The 9,719-nt window shown below is 39.4% G+C and overlaps 1 protein-coding gene across 1 annotated transcript in view; it reads left to right on the top strand.

Annotated features, from left to right (window-relative positions):
- The window catches only part of IRAK3 (interleukin 1 receptor associated kinase 3), a 70,503-nt gene extending 61,003 nt beyond the window's left edge, over positions 1–9,500 (top strand). Inside the window, exons 13-14 of the transcript XR_006959922.1 lie at positions 4,645–5,979; positions 7,809–9,500. The gene's annotated coding sequence lies outside the window, so the exon portion shown is untranslated. The remainder of the gene's footprint in view (positions 1–4,644; positions 5,980–7,808) is intronic.
- Positions 9,501–9,719: the final 219 nt, after the last annotated feature.

Consider the following 9,719-nt stretch of genomic DNA (forward strand, 5'->3'; position numbering starts at 1 on the left):
TCTCTATCTCTCTCAAAAGTAAATAAGCATTAAGAATTATTTTCTTTTAAAAAATCACACCCAACAAAGATCTCTGCCCTCATGGAGCTTATGTTCTAGTCAGTAAATGAATGGATGGATGAAAGAAAACAACATGGGGAAGTTGTAATCTCAATTCTAATGCTAACTGGTGGCTCTCCAGGAGACCAGCCTCACTGAGCCATCTGTGAGTGTTGTCTGGACTTAGACTCCAGCTTCTCTGCCAGCCCTTCTGTAGGGATTCACAGAGGTTTCCCCTCACCCTATGGTACAGCTGATGTCTCCATGGTAGCTGGTTGCTTTGCTATTAGTGTGCACCGGGAGTCTGTGGTATATGGCAATCATGACAGGTCCGATTCTTCCATTGACCTATGATTTCTCCAAGACATTCATCTAGCTACCAACGGCACCTTCAACTGGCTGTTCCTAAGGACTCTGAAGCACCTACACATGCCTCACTTCCCTATCACTCCATAATGTAACTGTCTGTTGACTTCTCTCTTCTCCACAAAACTGAAACTTCTTGAGGACGGGGACTATATCCTGCTCATTTTTGTGTCTCTAACAATGAGTATGGTACCTGGTATATAATATGGCCTGATCAATATTTATAAAATGAATGAACCAAATAGTCATTTAGAATATCTTCAAAATCATTGGTATCTAGTATATCACGACTGTCATCTACATTGCACCCAAAGTGCATCTTTCTTTTCTCTCTCTTTTTTTAATTTGTTTAACGTTTATTCATTTTTGAGAGAGAGAGACAGAGCATGAGCAGGGGAAGGGCAGAGAGAGAGGGAGACGCAGAATCCGAGGCAGGCTGCAGGCTCTGAGCTATCAGCACAGAGCCTGACGTGGGGCTCGAACTCACAGACCGCGAGATCATGACCTGAGCTGAAGTCGGTCGCTCAACCGACTCAGCCACCCAGGTGCCCCTCTTTTCTCTTTTTTTAAGTTTTATTTATTTCAGTAACCTCTACACCCAACGTGGGGCTTCAACTCGTGACCCTGAGATCAAGAGTTGCGTGCTCTTCATGGGACGCCTGGGTGGCTCAGTTGGTTGAGCGACGACCAGCTTTGGCTCAGGTCATGATCTTGCAGTTTGTGAGTTCTAGCCCCACATCGGGCTCTCTGCTGACAACACAGAGCTCACTCCAGATCCTAAGTCTCTGTCCCTCTCTCTCTTACCCTCCCCCACTCACACTCTTTCAAAAATAAGTAACATTAAAAAAGTCAGTCACATGCTCTTTTGACTGAGCCAGCCAGACGGCCCTAAAGTGCATCTTTCTAATACCCATACTACCATTATTAATTTGCTTAGATGGTTCCATCCCACTATTCTCAGATAAAAGTTATTAAGTATTAAATCTGAGATATCTTTGAAAGGAGGAATTAGACATTGTGTATACATTGTTTATAGATTTGATTCATGGTAGAAAATATTCCCAAACCATTTCTAAGCAATGATAAACCAACATTTGACAGGGGATAAACTGATACTTGTGGTATTTTGTTTCCATATTTCTGTCAAATTATTTGTATATATTTGATGGTCCATTGAACTTGACATGCAAGTATTTTCTTGGAAGGCATTTTTATTCCAAAGATCTACACTGCTTACCAAGCCTTCACTTTAGAGCCTTCTTATTAATGTCATCTGTCTTGTTGAAAACTTTGTGGCAATCTCTATAAATTGCAAGCGAATATTTCCAAAGTTTTGTATTGGCTCCTTAATTTTAAAATTTCTTACAGACCAACATTGATTGCAATGGAGAGTAAGCAGGTAGAAAGAACTTACGTGCAGGAGATTCAGACTCAGTTAACACTGAGGTGTCTAATAGTGTGATAAGTGCTTTCATCACCTACACTCTGAATGCCAACTGAGCTGGGTTCTGTTACTATAATAGCAAGGAAAATGATATCAAGAAAGTTGACTCTTATCCCAAGTCACGCTGATAGTGAAGTATGGACACAAACTGAAAACTCTTTATTCAAATCCAGGAAATATTTGCTCTGAAAAGGGATAACTTAAAAATTAGGTATTCCTGGGGCACCTAGGTGGCTCAGTCAGTCAAGTGTCTGACTCTTGATTTTGGCTCAGGTCATGATCTCATGGTTGTGGGGTTTGATGCCCACATTGGGCTCTGCCCTGACAGAGCCTATTTGGGATTCTCTCTCTCCCTCTCTCTCTGCCTCTTCCCTGCTTGTGCACATGTGCCACATGCACTCTCTCTCTCTCCCTCAAAAATAAAAAAGTAAACTTTAAAAAACTAAAGGCATACCCTATTTGAAAATAAAAACAGTAATAACATGTGTGTTTATCTTATTTATATTAATTGTATTCTCCAAGATTGGCAAATATCAAAGTAATTGACAAAATATGAACAAAGGGACATTCTTGTTCACTGTTGGCAGGGGTGAAGACTGGTACAACTTTTCTAGAGACAGTATGTATCAAATTTGGCAATATATACCAACCATTTAAATGATACACTTTTACCCAGCAATTTGTTTACAATTTGTCCTAAAGAATAAAAACTACACAAGTATGTAAACATGAGGGCAAAGATGTACTTTATGATATTCATGATATTAAAACTTTGGAAATGGCCTAAATATCCTTCAACAGAAAATGGGTTACATAAATTCTAGCACATATATACTACTGAGTCATATACAACTGTCATTAAAGATTATTTAGACTGCATTTATTGCTATGGAAATTTGTCCCTGAAATATTATTGAGTGAAAAAGCAAGATATAGGATAATATGTTTAATATGGGCCCATTTCTGACACTGGATATTTTAAAATAATATATGTTTCATACAGAGATCTTTGCCAAAAATGATGTCTTTCTCTGGGCTATGGGATTTGGGTGATCTTTACTTTCTTTTGCCTTTTATGTATTTAAAACTTGTATAATGAGCATGTATCATTTTTATTACCAGAAAATAATAAAGGTATTTTTATGTTGGAAAAAAATATTCTATACATGTCGATATTTACCTCTTTGCTTAGCTGTGCCCTTGAGAACAACTGTCAACCACCAATAATATTTCTGTTCCATTGCCCTTATTTCTATCTTACAGCCTCAGCGACTGAAGCTCCCACATAGATCTATCTTGTATCTCCTGAATAACAAGTTTTGAGAGGACTTATAAAAAAGCAATCCAATGGGTGCCTGGCTAGCTCAGTGGGTGAACTGTGCAATTCTTGATCTCAGGGTCATGAGTTCAAGCCCCATATTGGGTGTGGAGCCTAATTAAAATTAAAAAAGGTAACAAATTAAAAAAGCAAGCCAAGATGCAAAAACCAGACCAGCTAAAATACAGAAGAGTGGAGAACAGATCACAGTGCACCATGCTTTGTAATTACAGTTGATTTTGGTAAAATATTTAAAAATTACCCTTAAGCTCTCTCCTTACAAATTAGCACTGCAAGGCATAGCCTACAGTTAAATTAAAAAAAAAAAAAATTAAAAGATCTTTGGAGAGAGAAATTTTTAACCATAAATTATCCCTTCCTCAGACTTAGGTCCCATTATCCCTTTTTAACCTACATACGACTTTTAACCTGCTGAATTTAGTAGACTCGGGGCTGTAGTTATGAGTTGAAGATAAAACTTGCCACAGTGCAGAGAAAGTGTGACAGAATACAGTGTTTTTCTCTAGCAGGTAGAGATGGAGCCTATGTAACAATGCTAATGGGGCCCACGATACATTAATTATAACGGGAAATAGCAAAGTGTACTCCAGGGTAAAATACCAATTCTAATGAGGTCTATCCTGGAGGGACTGTTTTGTGGGTGTAAGTTACAGGGGACAGTAAATATGATAAAAACACAGGCAAATCCAGCTAAAAGATAAATTCGTGCTGGCTTTTTAGGAGCGTGACCCTGCCACAAATTTTGTTCTCTTGATACCAAATTAACACGTTGGTGCTATTTTTGTGTTTCCTGGAAGAGAAATGCCGGGTAATATTAACTGTATTATCACTGCAGAGATTTCAGCAAAAGAGAGGTTAAGGAATCTAATACGCAAATCGAGTGTAAAATGAAGTCACTCTGACAGCACATTGGGGTGAAGTATGCATAACTTCCGGCAGTCTTCTTAATCCCATTATTCACTAACGATAATTTCATGTCATTCTGAAAGCATATTAGCTAATTACAGTGCACTTGCTGGACCATTAAACATTGGATCTTCTGATATATCTTTTTATTTTATGTTTGTAACACGGGATTTTTCTTGGAGGATTTTTTTTTTTTTTTTTTTTTAAGAAAAGAGCTGCAGTGATCTCAGCCAAGGGCAAATATAAATCTGTGACTTCTATTATTTTTATTTTATGTGCCCCGGAGGAAAATGTGAGATTCCAGTATGCTTACAAAGCCAAGTGTGCATGTTTGTATTAAGTCACTGCCAGTAGCTCTAAGGCTTGAGACAAGAGGCAGAGCAATCATTATGCATTTGTTTAGCAGTTTGAAGAGGGGGAAATAATTCATATGATTTCTAATATTCTGTCTTGGCCATTAAAATGTATTGCTCTAAAAAAAAATTATTACCATATTTTAGAAGACATAATCTAACATGTTCTCATCTTTCTCCCTATGTCATAATCCCAGCATCGTTTGTCCTTGTTTCAATGGCCATTTGAGTGACCCAAGTAGCATCTCTGCATCACAGATCTCATCAATCACAGTGAAACTACACCTCTACTTTACTTCAGCCACTATTTCCAAGGCCACACCCTCTGGACTCCATTCTTACCTGAAGCTGCTACACATCAGAAATCACAATATGCTATCCTGGACTTTATAAAGACATCCTGTTATCTGATCTCCCCATTTTTTTTTCCTGGCCTGTCAATGACCATCCTTTTCCTCCCCATCTACTCCATGGTTTCTTTGCAGAGGTTGGGCCATGGGTTCATCTGTATCAGTATTTGTCCTTACGGAAAACGAGAACCCCTGCTAGTTATTTCAAACAGATGGAATTTAATATTGGCAGTTGGTTATCAAAGACTTGGAAAGGCCAGAAGAGGAAAAAAAAAGAAAAAAAAAAAAAGAAAAGGAAAATGTGTAGCTATCCAGAGATTAAGAACTACAGGAAGCCATTTTCACTGTTGTGCATGAAGGAGAAAAAAAGAGAAGAGGTGTAACTAAGAGCCATGACCACTGTTCTGCTGAGGCCACAGAGAGCTTGCTCCTGATGCGTGCAATGCTGATGCATTTCCATGGAGGAAAGCGGGAACGTGGACCGACCACCACCTGTGCAGCTCCTATGTTACTGCCAGGGGCCCAATAAGAAGCAGAGAAAGAAAAGGCTCCTCTAGTTCTTCCGGGTTCTATAATGAGGAGTCAGCTGTCAAGGGCATCCAGGAGATGCAGTTGTCTTTAAACTACAAAGGAAAGCACAGAAGGGCAAGAACAGACAAATCCTACCCTGTGGCTATTCAGCATTTATTCTCGCCTTTCTACCTTCTGTTTCAATTTCCGGTAACAATAACAATATCATGCAAATATTCGTCAAATAATCGAAGGTGCTGTCACTCTTTCAAAAGACGTACAGGCTCTCATCAGTCATTATATCTGTCTCCAGGTGATTTTAATATATCTTCTGCCTAAATTTTCTAAAAATAGAGGTAATCATCTCCAACAATTCTTATACAATATAGGAGAAAAGAGAGGGAAAGTAAGTAAGTGGTGAATAGACGCAAATACACACAAAACAAAGGAAGCCTGCGCGGCTGCTATTGTCTTTGTTTCTGTGATTTGTCACCAGGATGCAATTTCACTCTCCTTCCATGCTCCCTTGGCCTCGGCCGGCACTTTGGGTCTCTCGGTTTCCTACCCTGATGGTGTGCGCCAAACCTTCACTGCTAAAGGGTGTGAGCCCTCAGTGGTCTTTATTGGTGCTGGAATTGACATTAACTTTCATCGCTGGAGATGGAACTGTTGGTAAGCGGAGTTCCCCGGATTTCAGTCTTAAAGCCTTCCTGTCCTCCTTGCGCTCCCCAATCTCATTTCCCCCTTGACAGCGGCAATCAATACCCAGAACCTGTGTCATAAGCTACATCTTTCTCCTTGGTTCAGTGGCTTGAAGAGCCCAAAATGACAGCTTCCACTTCCCAGTCTGTAAAACCATGCTTGTGTCCTCATGGGATCGTTTCTCACTTGAGATCTAAGAGCTCTACACTAGCAGAGCTCACGGGGCACCTGGTGGGCTTAGTCAGGGGAGCACCCTACTCTTGATCTCAGGGTTGTGAGTCTGAACCCCATGTTGGGCGTACAGTGAGTAAATATATACATATGTAAATATGTAAATAAGCAGAGCTCCGAAATGATGAGATGGGAAGCTGAGAAAAATATATATGAGTGGATGTGTTTACTTTTCTCAGCATCCTTGTCATTGAATAATGGGAAACATTTTAAATCAACAGCTCTCTTAAAATTTATCATACCAAATCAAACGTAATACTTTAAATATTGTATGTAAAAAGAGTATTAGTTTATTCTGTTACCTAACAGGGTATGTTTCTGTGAATCTAGTCTGAGTTTGTGTTAAGCGTCGGTATGTGTGTCTGTCAAAGCCATCATTTCATACGAGCTCCTACTAGCCTGGGGATCTACCACAGCCTTGAGATCTTTTTCACATAAACAGCCGATAGCATAGATCTCCTTCATCTTTTCCTTGTGTAATTGATTTTCACAAAATAAAACCCAGAGCTTATTATATGTTTATCGCCTTAACACCATCCAACTAGTTTTGAATGACTTAATACACATTGTGGTTCACTGCTATCTTGTTTATTTGGAATCACTGATCCAACATTTTGAGGCAGCCCCTTACTCCATTTCTTACCACTCTCCTCTCTTATCATGCTCCCCATCATATGTCAGCTGCAGCCACTCTAGCCTTCTTGCATGCCAACCTTGTTTCCATCTCAGGACTTTGCACTTGCTGTTCCCCTGCCTGGAACTCTCTTTCTCCAGAATTTCTCCCTCTGCTCTTACTCCCTATCCTCTTTTACAATGTACCAGTTTCCTTCAATTCATGTATCAGTGCATGACGCTGTATTATATACCTGTCTATTTGTTTATCATCAGTCTTCTTCCCTAGAATACAAACTCTATGAAGCCAAGGACTTTGACATGGTCATGACTGGATCCCCAGCACTTAGAAAATTTCCTGAGACGTAATAGATGCTCAATAAACATTTTTAGAAGAGTCTTTCAAATTTTTTTAATTAATTTATTTTTTAATTTGCATCCAAGTTAGCATATAGTGCAACAATGATTTCAGGAGTAGATTCCTTAATGCCCCTTACCCATTTAGCCCACCCCCCCTCCCACAACCCCTCTGTTTGTTCTCCATATTTAAGAGTCTCTTATGTTTTGTCCTCCTCCCTGTTTTTATATTATTTTTGCTTCCCTTCCCTTATGTTCATCTGTTTTGTATCTTGAAGTCCTCATATGAGTGAAATTATAGGATATTTGTCTTTCTCTGACTAATTTCACTTAGCATAATACCCTCAAGTTCCCTCTATGTAGTTGCAAATGGCAAGATTTCATTCCTTTTGATTGCCAAGTAATCCTCCATTGTGTGTATGTGTGTGTGTGTGTGTGTGTGTGTGTGTGTGTGTGTATACACACACACACCACATCTTCTTTATCCATTCAGCCTTTGGTGGACATTTGGGCTCTTTCCATACTTTGGCTATTGTTGATAGTGTAGTCTTTCAAATCTGTAATTCCATCATTCAACATTTTAGCATTTTTTTTTCCAGGCTTGCATGATTGGACAGTTTGATGAAATTACTTTCTCTATCCACAAAATTGTTGATAAAAAGTATTCTACAGGATAAAGTCAACTTCAGAACCATGCAGCACTTCACCAAGTATCCTCCTTCAGGTTAATGTCTTTCCAGTAATTAAAACATCTTTAGGAAAAAATCCAGTCAACTCTGACTTTATCTCACTTTTGCAACATGTTTCTCTATCTTGACTACAAGATATGATCCAAGATCCTTTAAATAGCATAAAATGACCTTCATAAGCTGGTCCCAAACGATCTTTCTAGTATTAAATCCCATCACTACCTCTTTCTTGTTCCTTTCCATTGATTTTGTATTTTTTGTTCTAGTCCCAGTAAATTTGTTATGATTCCTAAAGCATACCATGTCCCTTCTCATTTCCATGCCTTAGCCCTTAGCACATGCTGTTCCAACTATCTGGAATGCTCGCCTCTCCTCACCCCACCTTCAGCTAGGTATATCCTTATACACCATTCATGAGCTATCATAAATATTACTTCCTCCATGAATCCTTCTCAAACTTCCCTGATATAATCATCTCCTCTGTTCTCTCTCAGTAATTTAGATTTATAAACTTTTGCATTTTGCTTATTGTTTGTAATCATTATCATATTGTTTATGTCTCTTTTCGGAGTTAAGACTGTGACCTCCTACAGGGTATGAAATTAGATACTCACCGATGTCTATTAAACAAATGAAACACTTAACAAAATATTTTTTCCATTACTTTTTGGAGTTTAAAGAAAGCAATTCACACCCAATAGGACTGACTGATACTCCAGACTGGCTTCCACCAGAGTGGCACTGACCTTGGTGAATATTGGGGAATCCATCTTAGCCCTGCCATCTCAGAGGCTAGAATTCTTCAGTCTCCTTGGAATGGACTTATCTCTCAATGGCAGATCTGAAGTGATCAAGTTCATAGAGGTTGATAAAAATCAGCATACTGATTTTCTACTTTATAAGAAAAGCCTAACTGTCCAGAGAATTGAATTCTCACGTCAACATATTAGTGTATTATCTCCTTATAGGCAAGCTATATATGAAGCAGTATAATATGGTACAGGGGGATTGATTGATTTTAAGTATTTCTTGGTGAAGGAAGCTTGAGACCATCTCATGCACTAGGGAAACAGTGCCTTCAAGGACACTATGATGTTTGAGGTTGCCTAGCCAAGGCTGCCACTCCCTGGGCAGGGCCTGGGGGATCACCTTCAGCTTGGCAGCTCGCCATCCATTTCTTGTGTAGCTACGGTCAACCAACATGTCTTTGCCCAAACAGAACCTAAAGAAATGTCACTGAATGCCTGGTGACTAAGTTACATTTGTATTTGAGTTCCCATTCTTCCCATTTATATATTCATGGATATTCTCCTGGTTTGTTCCTGTTCATATTTACTGTGTGTGGATCTAACTAATTTAACTTCAAGCACAACTGTATTGTTGACTCATTGTCAACTCTAATGACAAGACCTAAAAGGGTTGAGTAATGAATCAAGGTCTTGCAGTTTGTCAATGGACAAGGCAAAAATTCAACCTTGATCTTACTGCTTTAATCTGGTATGCTTTTCACTGGTATGCTTCTCTAAGTGGAAATACCTAATAATTGTACAAGCAGATGAGTTCTTAACCTTTTCTTCCTGATTAAAGGTATTTTTCTTTAAATTTTTTTTTTCAACGTTTATTTATTTTTGGGACAGAGAGAGACAGAGCATGAACGGGGGAGGAGCAGAGAGAGAGGGAGACACAGAATCGGAAACAGGCTCCAGGCTCTGAGCCATCAGCCCAGAGCCTGATGCGGGGCTCGAACTCCCGGACCGCGAGATCGTGACCTGGCTGAAGTCGGACGCTTAACCGACTGCGCCACCCAGGCGCCCCAAAGGT

This window comes from Lynx rufus, unplaced genomic scaffold (assembly GCF_022079265.1).
Source record: "Lynx rufus isolate CCGP_SWC_20201006 ecotype Redwood Valley unplaced genomic scaffold, mLynRuf1.p SCAF_7, whole genome shotgun sequence".
Taxonomy (NCBI): Eukaryota; Metazoa; Chordata; class Mammalia; order Carnivora; family Felidae; genus Lynx; species Lynx rufus.